General features: G+C 33.1%; 1 long non-coding RNA gene and 1 pseudogene across 1 annotated transcript; both read left to right on the top strand.

The window, feature by feature from the left end:
• Nucleotides 1-1,759: 1,759 nt before the first annotated feature.
• LOC139509209 (uncharacterized) lies at nt 1,760-3,880 on the top strand. The gene is made up of 2 exons (XR_011661616.1): nt 1,760-2,010; nt 2,766-3,880. It is a non-coding gene; the product is annotated as an uncharacterized lncRNA (long non-coding RNA).
• An 899-nt stretch (nt 3,881-4,779) lies between these two features.
• Nucleotides 4,780-7,029, top strand: LOC139509208 (E3 SUMO-protein ligase ZBED1-like; annotated as a pseudogene).
• The last annotated feature ends 6,437 nt before the right edge of the window (nt 7,030-13,466 follow it).

Raw genomic sequence — 13,466 nt, 5'->3', positions numbered from 1 at the left:
AAATTTTGCTACTGTTGTTCAACCATTGACTCATCTTTTACGGAAATATTCTAAATTTATCTGGAGCGGAAATTGTCAAAAAGCTTTTGAAAATAGCAAATCACTTTTAATTGATAGTCCAGTTCTGATTACTCCAGACTTTGAAAAACAATTTAAACTTGCCGTTGATGCAAGCGATGTAGGAATAGGAGCTGTTTTATATCAAGAGACAGATGATAATGTTGAAAAACCTATATCATATTTTTCTAAGAAATTAAATAAACATCAGAAAAATTATTCAACTATTGAAAAAGAGTGTTTTGCAATGTTGTCAGCACTTCAACATTTTGATGTATATTTGAATCCCACTGTATATCCTATTCTTGTTTATACTGATCATAATCCTCTCACCTTCATGCATAAAATGAGAAACAAGAATCAGAGGTTGACTAGGTGGAGTTTATTGTTACAGGAATATGATGTAATTGTAAAACATATTAAGGGTAAAGATAATGTAATAGCTGATGCTTTATCTAGAGCTTATTAAATCACTTTGTATATATTATGTATTTTTGTTCATATTATTCATGATAAGTTTTTGTTACACTAAAACTTCTTTTAAGGGGGGAGGTGTTATGATATTGTAATTATTATGTTTATTTATGTTGGCCTAATTTGTGTTGTATGGCCTGATAGTTGTTTACCAAATAATCTTATAACTGTGCAGTTTAGGAATCACTGGAACAATCACAGAATGATTGGAACTTTCTAGAATGATCCTTAAACTTTCCAGGATTTTCCACAATGTTCCATTATAGAGTGTTCTAGAATTTTCCATGACAACACTATATATACAGACACTAAAGTTAAACTCTCATAATTAAACTTGGACATAGACATTGATAGACATTAGTATTCATAGCATTTGGATTGACACTTTTATTCTAAAGACAACATCATACTGGATTGTGACATTAGTAGTGAACGTAATATTCAAATTGGATTCCGAAAGATTTCCGGATACAGATAAAGATAACAGATTGGACTCATATTTTGACAGTTAAGTTAACAGTAATATTTGTTTAATACCTTTTGTAAACTTTTGTATATTAAATGTTGTTAAATTTTACTATTGATTTGTGTCTTTTGTTGGCTACAATTTAAAGGCGATTTCTGGCCGTAACACCGTCCTCTGTCAGTCCATCCGTAACACTTTTTTGTAACACTTTTCTCAGCTACTATGTATTACAGCTATTAGATATTTGGTATCAAGCATCAGGTTGGGGTGCTGTACCGTGTAAGTGGTTTTCAGGTCTGGTGCTCATCTACTTCCTGTTTACAGACTTAGTACATATATTAGACATAGGGGTATTAATGAAAAATTTTCATTACACTTTTCTCAACTACTATGTATCACAGCTATTAGATATTTGGTATCAAGCATCAGGTTGGGGTGCTGTACCATGTAAACGGTTTTCAGGTCTGTCGCTCTTCTACTTCCTGTTTACAGACTTAGTACATATATTAGACATAGGGGTATTAATGAAAAATTTTCGTAAGACTTTTCTCTGCTACTATGAATCACAGCTATTTGATATTTGATATCAAGCATCAGGTTTGGGTGCTGTACTGTGTAAGCGGTTTTCAGGTCTGTCGCTCTTCAACTTCCTGTTTACGGACTTAGTACATAAATTAGACAGGGATATTAATGAAAAATTTTCGTAACACTTTTCTCAACTACTATGTATTACAGCTATTTGATATTTGTTATCAAGTATCAGGTTGGGGTGCTGTATTGTTTAAGTGGTTTTCAGGTCTGCTGCTCTTCTACTTCCTGTTTACGAACTTGCAGATCCTATAATGATATGGTTAGCGGGGGTAGACTTTTGTGAGTAATAGCTCACAGTTCATCTTGTTTAATATTTAATTCCTATCTTGAACCTGTAATAATAATGAATTAATAGAAGTTGTATCACTCAAAACTGGCAAGAGAAAAAGGAAGGCTCCTTCAACTTTCACACCAAGTGATTGGTAAGTATCAAAAATGTAAGTACACATTGATTAACTTTGGTTAAAAGTTTACGTCCGAGTTCATTTCTCAGATACTATGTGGCCTAGGATCATGTAATTTGATGTGGGGATGTAACTTTGCAAGCCTGTCAGCATCAATACCAAAATAGGTCAATTTGACCTCCATTTCATGCTTGATTGACTTTGGTTAAAGTTTACGTCCGAGTTCATTTCTCAGATACTATGTGGCCTAGGATCATGTAACTTGATGTGGGGATGTAACTTTGCGAGCCTGTCAGCATCCATACCAAAATAGGTCAATTTGACCTACATTTCATGCTTGATTGACTTTGGTTAAAGTTTACGTCGAAGTTCATTTCTTAGATACTATGTGGCCTAGGATCATATAACTTGATGTGGGAGTGTAACTTTGGGAGCCTGCAACATCCATACCAAAATTGGTCAATTTGACCTACATTTCATGCTTTTATTGACTTTGGTTAAAGTTTACATCCGAGTTCATTTCTCGGATACTTTATGACCTAGGATCGTGTCACTTGATGTGGGGATGTAACTTTGGGAGCCTGTCAGCATGCATACCAAAATAGGTCAATTTGACCTACATTTCATGCTTGATTGACTTTGGTTAAAGTTTATGTCGAGTTCATTTCTCAGTCACTATATGGTCTAGGATCATGTAATTTGACCTACATTTCATGCATAGTTGACCCTCCTTAGGTAAAGCTCTTACTTTTATGAATTATTGTGTTTTATAGGTTTGTCTTAGGTACAAAGAATGTTGCAGATGAGGCGAACTTTGTAATCATGGATTACCCTATGTTTTAGCAAGGCACATTCACTGATCATACAAGGTTAGTGCCCTGAGGGGCATTTCTAGAATTATACAGGCCCTGGAGATAGTTTTTGATTTGAAGGAGAATTCAATTTGTGTTTCTTTGGACATCTATAACAGCATCCTGTTACAATTATATCTTCTTAGGTTTTGCTCTTTTGATATAAATTACATGAGTTAAAAAGTAGTCTTAGATTTAGAGTGCACTTATTGGCAGTTATATGCATGTATTACTTTTGCTTATATAAAGAGGTTTATAGCATTGTATATGAAAATCTCTGTTAATATCGACCTACAGGGGATGCATGATGCCTTGATTTATAAAGGTAAATCTAAATTTATAAAGGTTTGTTGTTATCTTGAATTGTGTCACATTTTCTTGTTTAGGGGCTTTTTACAGCTTACTTTATGTTGTGGATTCTTGTCCATTGTTGAAAGCCGTACGGTAACCTGTAGATAAATTTTTATTTGTACTTGGAACCTTTCCAGATGACTGTCTCATTGACAATCATACCACATCCTCTATTCTTATAACTAACTTGATAAGAAAATATAAAGTGCATCTTGAAAAAAAGCCATGGGATAAATATCAAAAAGGGATGTAGCTAGTCTATATTGTTATTGATATGCTTGTATTATACGCCTTAAATCATACTTTTCCTATAGAATATTCAAAATCTGCACTTCAAACTAATGAATTACACTATACAAAGGATGTATACGACAAAAGTTTAATCACATTATCAGCTGAAGTTCTGTTCACCCATAAAACATGGACAGTTGAAGATTTGGAAATTTTCTGAAAATACTGTGTAAAATTAATATAATAGTTAATACTTGTTTCATATGACATTTTACTTGCTTGTTTGTTGTGTATAAGGTATTGTTTTTTATTTCTTTGGTCAACTCACCTTTTTGTATATTATTTTATGTATATAATTTTGTTTTGAGGACTCCCAATAGATTAGCTAAATTGTATGGGGTAATCCTCAGTTGGTAGAGTATTTTGTCTTGCTTCTACAGTTTTCAGGCATCAAATTTTTATTGTATTTATGTTCATATATATATGTAAATACTTGCATGTCCTAATGCTTAACTGGCAGGTCGAAACTTTCCTGGTTCAGTTTAAATTAAACTTAGAATTATTTATTTTTATTTGTTGTCAAATATTAAATATCCTCTGAATACAATTTTTGAAATGAAAATAAAAATTGATGATTTTTAAAAAATTAAAAGCTCAAGTTTGGAATAGTTATGTACATTAACAATTATGTACTAACTTTTAGAACCAGGAAGGTCTCAGGGAAAGTCAGATGATATAGATATTTCTTGAAACCATGAATTTGATTCCTACCCTGACTGATGAGACCAAATGGAAGCAAATTTATAGGTATATAAATTTCTAGTTTTAAGCTCACCTGACCTAAAGGGCCAAGTGAGCTATTTCTATCACTTGGCGTCCGTCGTCGTCTGTCATCGTCAGTCCTTTAACTTTTTCAAAGATCTTCTTCTCTGAAACTGCCAAGCCAAAATGGAACCAAACTTGGCCACAATCATCCTTAGGGTAACTAGTTTAAATGTTGTGAACGACATTTCTGCCGGACAACCAACATGGCTGCCAAGGCTAAAAATAGAACATAGGGGTAAAATGCAAATATTAACTGCCATCTTGGAAACTGTAACAGATTGAGAAAATCTGACAGGGTGACAAATGTTCAGATTGACAAGATCTACCTTAGTTACTTTTGAGTTAAAATTGTCGGATGGCCCCCGCATAGGGGTTATTGCATATAAAAGACTATTTTTGGCCAATTTTAATGTTTTTGGCTATTATCTAATAAGTTTTAATAGATAAAAAAAAAATTAAAAATTGCAAAAATGATCAGCAATAAAAGCTCTACAAACAAGTCATTGATCACTTAATATTAGTGTTGTCAACGGTTAACCAGTCGAACGACCGAATACCGAATACCAAAAACGCTTACCGGTTAACCGGACCTTTTTAAAATTTTAATAAAATTGATGTAAATGTGTACTGAAATCATTAGTAAATAATGTGAAATGATTGTACGAATTGATTGGTACTTGATTAGACAGATCAATTGTTCAGTTTATTGATTAATCTTGTTAACCTTGAAAACATTTAAATTTTATTACTTAATTAGCACATAGACAACTTGTCTGTCAGCTCCGGGCAAGTATAATGTAAACATAATTAGCATATTAAGTTTATTTTGAACAGTTGTAAGCTGAACATGCTGAATAAATTTTACGATTTAGTTTATTTCTTCACTTTGACTTTATATTGTGTGTGCGTACATGTAAATATGCCACCTCCGTCATCTAAGGCTTGGTCTTTTTTTAAACGTAATGCCGACTCCAAAATAGTGAAATGCAAACTATGTGAAATGGAATTAGTCTATACTGGTGGTACAAGTAATATGCTGAATCATCTGAAGTTAAAGCATCCCAATGACTTTTCTGAAACGCCTGAGAAAGTTAAGCAGTCATCGGTTTTAGACTTTGTTCAGACACCCAAATCTAGAAGATTTTCGTCTACTCAATCTGAACTAATAACAAATTCAATAGTGGATATGATTATATTGGATAACCTACCCATTCGCATTGTTGAGGGAAAAGGATTTTCAAAACTTATGTCGATAATAGCTCCAGAATTTAAAATTCCGTCTAGAAATACTATAAAATCCAGAATAGAAAAGTCATATAGTGACAAAAAAGAGAGTTTGATTAAAGAGTTAAATCTCATTGACAGCGTATCCCTTACTTCTGATACATGGACATCGAATGCTACAAAAAGCTTTTTAACAGTCCAGAACATCACGTTGACAAAGACTGGAATTTACAGTCAAATGTGCTTGTTACTCGTGAAATGCCTGAACGCCATACAGGCGAAAATCTTGCTGAACGACTGAAATCTACAATTTCAGAGTTTGAATTGGACGGTAAAATTGTGAGTTCTGTACATGACAATGCTAGGAACATGAATTGTGCATCAGAGAAATGTGACTTTGACGATATGAGATGCTTTGGTCATACCATTCAGCTTTGCATTAAACCATGCTTGGAAATACCCGCTATTGCCAAACTTACTTCACATGCTCATAAGTTAGTGGGACATTTCAAGCATTCAACTACAATAACTGCAGAAATGAGGAAAAGACAAAAGTTGTTCGGACTAAGACAGAACGAACTTATACAAGACGTAGTTACGAGATGGAATTCGACTCAGCTAATGATTGAACGCCTATGTGAACAACGCAGAGTTATTACGGATGTAATGCTAGATACAACTGTTACTAAGAAATGTGACACACATATGCTTCTCAAAGATCATGAGTGGGATTATCTGGTTGAAATTTCCGCAGTATTGAAGCAAATGTCTCATGTTACAACATACATGTGTCTGGAAAAGGACGTATCAGCCTCTGTAATGCTTCCTATTGTCAACGGACTCTTAAAAAAACACCTAAAAAACTCTGAAGAGGATAGTGCTCTTGCGCATAAAATGAAAGCAAGTATTTCAGAAGAACTCATCACCCGCTTTAAACCGTATGACATTGAAACTGCATCTACACAGCATGCTTTAGCGTCCTTACTTGATCCGAGGCATAGAACACTTAACTTTTTCTCCCCAGAACAAAAAAAAGTCGCCATTGAAATGTTAGAGTCCAAGTTAGACGATGTGCCATTAAAGCCCGCAGTTAAAACGTCATAAAAAAACCTTGGAACTGAAGTTGACAAGCAACCAGCCAAGAAACAAAGAGTCCAACGATCTTTGGACTTTCTTTTGTTTGACACCGACGAAGATACGTCCTTTCAAGATGAATCGGAAATGTCCTTATACATCAAGGAGCGTGCTGTGCAAGATTCAAACCCACTCGAGTGGTGGAAAGAAAATAATTGTAAATTCCCCAGACTCTTTGTGTTAGCTAGACAATATTTAAGTATTCCTGCTACCTCTGTTCCGTCAGAACGAATCTTTTCATGCGCGGGTCTCATTGTTACTAAACTGAGAAATCGACTATCTTCCTCTGTGATCGACCAGATAATATTCCTGAATAAAAACTATGTACCCGAGGAAAAATGTGAATAACTCTTCTTTCGTTCTTTCTAAATGTACATACTTATAAATTTGTTTTTTTTGTAATTTATTACATATTGAAATCCTAATTGTGTTAGTGTTTGCATTATTGTGTTATAATACCCTGGGATAAATGTCAATTTATTGTATCATAAAACCAGTCATTCGTGAAGTACTTTGTATAAGACTTTGAACATCAACCTAACTACCGGTTAACCGGTTAATCGGTCGAACGATTATTCGGTTAACCGGTTAGGCATAATTGTTCAATTTGACAACACTACTTAATATGAAGATTTTGTTTGAGAAATGAAATACACGTAATTGTAAATACTAAGATTGGTGAGATCAAAGAGTATCATAGAAAATAAGTGAATTTTTACAGATCTGAGCTAGGACTTAAGGGTTCAGAGCTAAAAGGGGCTAAAACGGACTTCTCTTTTTTTTTCATGAAATTTTTATTTTTCATCTTATTTTCATTTTGATTTTTTCATTGTTTTCCTTATGAACTTCTGCACTGATAGAGTCTCGAAGGATTTAACGTAGCTTGTACCGTTTCCGAGCTATTTGGGGCGAAAGTGGTGCTCAATCCCAAAAAACAAACTTTTTTATTTCTCGTCCAATTTCAAAGGTTTTTTTTTTCTTTAGAGTCCTTATGAAATTTCCAACAGAGAATTTTAGCTAGGACTTGCAGTTTTTCCAACCTATTAAGGGCCAAAGTGGTGCTTTTTAGTACTAATGAAATTTCTGTGTCCAGCAAATTACTGTGTCAAACATATTATTGTGTCCACTTTAGAAGTGTGTCAACACTTGTCGATCATTGCGGTCATATCATGGTGCACTCGGCCAAGCTCTTTATTCTTGTATGTCGTTCATGAATTCAAAAATGCTTCATCCAATTGAACTGAAATTTTAAAATTAGGCTGGAATTGGTAATGTCTGGTTACCTTTTTTTTTCCAATTTTGCGATGTGTCCAGAGTTATGGGACTTTGATTTTTAAAAAAATGCCATATTTCTTGAATGTCGTACAGTAACTCAAAAATGCTTCATCTGATTAATCCGAAAATTTTAAAGAGAAAAGATTCCTGCATGGGATGATATAGTTTTTTGACAGAGAGTTTTATTCCAAAGTACAGAAATTTTGCTCTAAAAGTTGGGTAATTTTTGTTTTTATAGAAATCTACCGCAGAATTTTTCACTTCATGACGCAATTTCACGCCTACCAATCTCTCTCATTCACCACCAAATGTGATGCAAAGAAATTAATGAGAGAGACATCCGGAGCTGAATGAGAGAGATACATTTTAGATCAATTAGAGGTAAGTGTGTAAATTAAAACCTCTTACTCAAATTGTTTTAAAAATCAGAGAATGCTATTCTGTGGCAAATTCATTTCTCTATACTATCACGTGAAATGACTGTTTCAAGTTTCAGTTATACATCAAAACCTGAAATCGTCTTTCTGGAGACCTTAATTATCATGTTTACCTGAATCAGTCGACAATGCAAAAGCAATGCGGTGTCTGCCTTTTTGATTTTTCTCTATTTTCGGTATAACTTTACCATTTGCATCTCAATTTGTAAAAATAGAGGAAGAATACCTGGAGTGTTTTTTATAATATGGTTTTATTTTTCCAATGGTGTATATGATCAGTATTTTCAAATTTGCTCATTGATAAAGGTAACTTTTGCATGAATGGTGACTTGGCTTAGAACGGCATAGGCATGAATAAAAAACGGTCATAATACAAGACACAAATTCACTGTGGTCACCTCAAGTTTTTCAACAGGGTATCAAGCTCTGAATGACCCCGACAAGATTTAAAAAAAATATATATCGAACAGTATAACACATTAGTTTGTCACAACATCAACAAACATACAAAATAGAACTACTAAATGTACCCATGGCCAATATTTTCCTGCCTTTGAACTGGTGCATATGCATGCGAGGGGTTAGACAGATGTGGCCTTTGGAAAAATAAATCCATACTATAAAAATTCGTTAAGGTTCCATGGAATCAGTGATAACATGTAACTCTTAATTTGTTGATCTTCAAAAACTGTCCTGAAGAAAAATGTTCCCCACCTCATAATACTTAATAAGAGTCTCTGATGACGGAAAGATTTACAACAGACTGTACCAGAATGTAAATTGACAAAAAATAAGTCTTATTATCAATCAATTTTGGAAAAATCTATATTGTTGTTAAATTTTGATAAAAACACTGTACTTTTATCACTAAAAGCTTTGGTACTAGTTTCAGTTAGTTTCATGAAGGTTTGATATAAATATTGATAATTAAAAACTTTAACAATACACTACCCTTTAATGTGAAATGCAAAAAAAAAAAATTAAAAAAAAAACAAACCTAAGTCCATTTATCAGTACATTGTGGAAAAATAGATAAATATTTTTAGGTACAATTTCTTGATCATAAAGGTGCCTCGATCCAATTTAGAAGGAATTCCAAAGAGACATGCCGATAAAGTAAACGATGTTTAAAGAACTTTAACTACAGACTGAACCTAAATGTAAAGTGCAAAAAACTTATTCCAATTACCAGTGAAATTCAGAAAGAAAATCTTTTTTTTTTTCTCAAAATTTAGTTTTGAAACATGCTATATCTCTTGATCATGAAGAAGCTGCTATCCAAGTTTCAAATGATTTGATTAAGATTTGATGAAGTCATTGATGTTTGAATTTTTTTTTAACCATAGCGTGTACAAAATATGATGTGCAATATACTGTCCATTTGCCAATAAAATTCAGAAAAAATAATAAAACTTTTTTTTCTCTCAAAATATTGTTATAGATAGTGCCTCCTCAACATAAAGTCACTGTCTAAATTTCAAATGATTTCATAATGATTTGATTAAGTTATTAATGTTTAAAGGAATTTAAACACAGGGTGTACCAGATGTTGATCATCACAACGCCGACGACGACGACGAAATTAAGGAGCGCTACGTCTCGCCTTCATGACTTTTGTTGCAGGCGGGACGGACAAAAATTGCTCTTGGTAATCTTCCTCTATTTTGATAAATTACATGAAAATGGTAACTTTATTATCAGAAAATAGAGAAAATCAAAAAGGCAGACATCGCATTGCTTTCGCAATGTCGACTGAACCAGGTAAACATGATAATTAAGGTCCCCAGAAAGACAATTTCAGGTTTTGATGAATAACTGAAACTTGAAACAGTCATTTCACATGATAATTGTCGAACACTTTGATATAAGCATAAAGAAATTTGTTGTCCTCTCATGCACCACCACTTTTCTCCTGCATCACCACTAGTTCTCATGCATCACCACTAACTTCAAAGAATGATTGAGAGAAAACGGATAGAGTCTGACACTTGATATGACATGGTAGTGATACCTTGCTGGTAAACTTTCTACAACAGTGAAATTGGTAAGATAAGATTAGATTAACATTGATTTCTGGACAATTGTTTGACTTTTTTTCTTGTATTTCCATTGACATGTTTGTAGGAGAAAACGTCTTACGTTGTCAGTTTTGTGTTTACATGCAAGCAATGAATACCAACGTATAGAGAAATGAATTTGCCACAGAATAGCATTCTCTGATTTTTAAAACAAATTGAATAAGGGGTCTTAATTTACGTACTTACCTCTAATTGATCTAAAATTTATCTCTCTCATTCAGCACCGGGTGTCTCTCTCATTAATTTCTTTGCATCACATTTGGTGGTGAATGAGAGAGATTGGTAGGCGTGAATTTGGGAACACTCTATTTTTCCCAAAAATATTTCATACTTTAAAATTATATGACTGAAAAGAGGAAACTTCGAGGCATCCTATGATATATTTTTCTTTAAATTTAGTTGAATATTTAGTTCAAAAATATATAATGAAAAGTTCAGTTTTTGAACCCCAAAAATTTGATGTAAATTTCCGTTAGTGGGGTCACGTCAGTAAAACTAAAATCACACTGTAAATATTCTCACCTGCATAAATTTTATATGGTTACAAAGCCAATATTAAGAGCTTTATCCAGGTTAAATTTCATAATAGTAGTGTGGAATTTAACAGGTAAACTAACCAGTTAAAGTTACGCAATTTTCTTGATTTCTAGTATTCCGCCGCTCGTTAATCATCGATAACTTCAATTGTTTATTGGAAGGTTTCTTGACATTTTTACGACCTCTTTTCACAAGAAAACTACCCCTCATGCCTTTATTATTTTTCTAAAATTAGGATTTTATTGTTATGCGAAAGAAAATTTAATCTTGCAAATCAGTAATAAATCAGCTTCCCTGCATAATTTTTAGAATAATTTTATGATGAGTAAATCAAAAGTTATAGGTGAAAGTTTGAGACACGACGTAGAAAATTTACTGTTGTATCATAGAAATACTGAGAGATTCAAATCCCAATCGTTTTATATTGATCCCAGTTAAAATCAAATACTTAAAATATGCAGAATCCACATAGAGCCACAGATTAAAATGTCTTTAACAATTTTAAATAAAATGTAAAACAGTCAATAAATTTTAAACATGACTTAAAATGAAAACAAATTCATGCAATGAGAGAAATAGAAGGAAACATAATGAATATAGAATCAATATAAACATGCTCATATCAAATAAGAAATATAAATTACTTAAAATAATTATCAGCCATCATTGAACTTACGTACTATGGGGTTCATGGAAGTAGGAAATTTAATTTCAATGTTACAATAGACATATAATTTACATTTAAATATATTAAGTTCAAATCTGTATTTTGCCTTAAACGCATGAAACTACTTACAAGATTTACAGATCCAATACGTTTGTTTGGGCACACATTTCAGATGGACACATTTGCAGATGGTGCCACTCTAGACAGCAATCACATGCCAGAGTTTCCTTAACACCAAGTTTTTGTTTACAAGCAAAACAATCCCATTCATGATGCTCCTTATTCTGAATCATCAATTCTTTTAACAATAACCAGCCATCGTCAGTTAAGATGTTTGCGTATTCTTAGTGTGTTTGGCATTTTCATCTAAAATTTTGTAGGATACATGTCCATATAGTCACTAAACATCAGGCTAGTCTATCAATTGAATGATTTTATATTTCGACATAATGATTTTTTTGGGTCAAAGTCAATGCACCATTCACGGGATTTATTCCAAGACCGAAATTTGGAAATTCGTATACGTTTCATCTATATGGCAGTTCGTACTAGGAGCCCTGGGACTCGCCGTACGAATTGTTCGTACGGAGAGCCACTTGCATGAAAAAATTGACATGAATTCGAGTAATCAGTAAATCTGAACATAGATAATAAATCTATGATCTGAAGTTTTTTTTTATGATTTTACTGTTTCTTGTAACATCAACGAGAACTTACAATCTCCACGTAGGACATACCAAGTACGCTTTTGCTGTGTTTTTTTTACAATAATTGTGCAGTATAATTTAATAAAAAAAAAAATGAAAACTAAAATAAGACAACAAAAACTTTTAAAATGTCTGACCTGTAACGTATCCTTTCTGGGGGTGTTGTTGTTCTGTAAATTCCTCCACTGGCTGGAGAAACACTGCATAAAATTTGGCAACTATCTATTAAAATCTAAAACTGAGAATGTAGGGCAAGCAGGATGATCCCTACTAGAGTCTCATTTAATACCAAAATGTCTATAGTTCACAGAATATGATCATCTTAGTTCACTTAAAATGGATGTTCAGTATTTTGCTACGGGTAACGTGAAGTGCATAGCAAAGTCCTCTACTGATTTCTTCAGGGGTGTTAATTACGGTGTCCTTTAGGAGTCATTATATGTAACACGCTTGTTGTTTAAATGCGTATGAATTTTTGACATTTCAATTTTCATTTTTGCGTCCGATGACCCTAAAAATCCATAAATGTAATGTACACTTCATTAGATTTAAACAAATATATTGCGAGCCTTCTTTTGAACTGCATGATTTTGAATTTTGTTTCTCTTACCCCTTTTGGGTCAATTCCAAGGATTCTGAAACGGGGATTACATATGAAGAAAGCCTTCTCATTTTCCTAGTAATTTTTAGCAATACCATTTTTTTAGAACACGACAAAAGTCTTAACTGGTTTATTTTTCAGATCTCAAAAATATATTTTCTTTTAAATTTTACATGTTACTATCCATTGAAAATGGACAGTCATATAGGATACTTAAAAATACTTTGTCGTCGCCGTTGTCTGGACAAATTAGTTTTTTTTTCAAGAATCTGAATGACACCCCCCCCCCCCCCCCCTCCCCCCCCCCTCCTCCTTCTTTCCGGCACTTTTAATCTTAAAAAAAGATAAATGAAAATATAACAACAGCAAATAAGCAAATAAATAAAATAAATAAAAACAAAACGAAAAAACAAAATCTAAGCAAAATACAACAAAAAACAAACACACAGTGCCCAGTCCCCTTTCTTTGCTTTCAAAGTAAGTAAGTCCCTTATAGAACTGAAATTTTAAAAAAATGATTTACTTTAGAAATGAAAGATTGTTTGAGATGTGTTGT

The sequence above is a fragment of the Mytilus edulis genome, unplaced genomic scaffold (assembly GCF_963676685.1).
Source record: "Mytilus edulis unplaced genomic scaffold, xbMytEdul2.2 SCAFFOLD_174, whole genome shotgun sequence".
Classification (NCBI taxonomy): Eukaryota; Metazoa; Mollusca; class Bivalvia; order Mytilida; family Mytilidae; genus Mytilus; species Mytilus edulis.
Note: the sequence above shows the minus strand (reverse complement) of the source record. Positions and strands in the feature narration are given on the sequence as shown.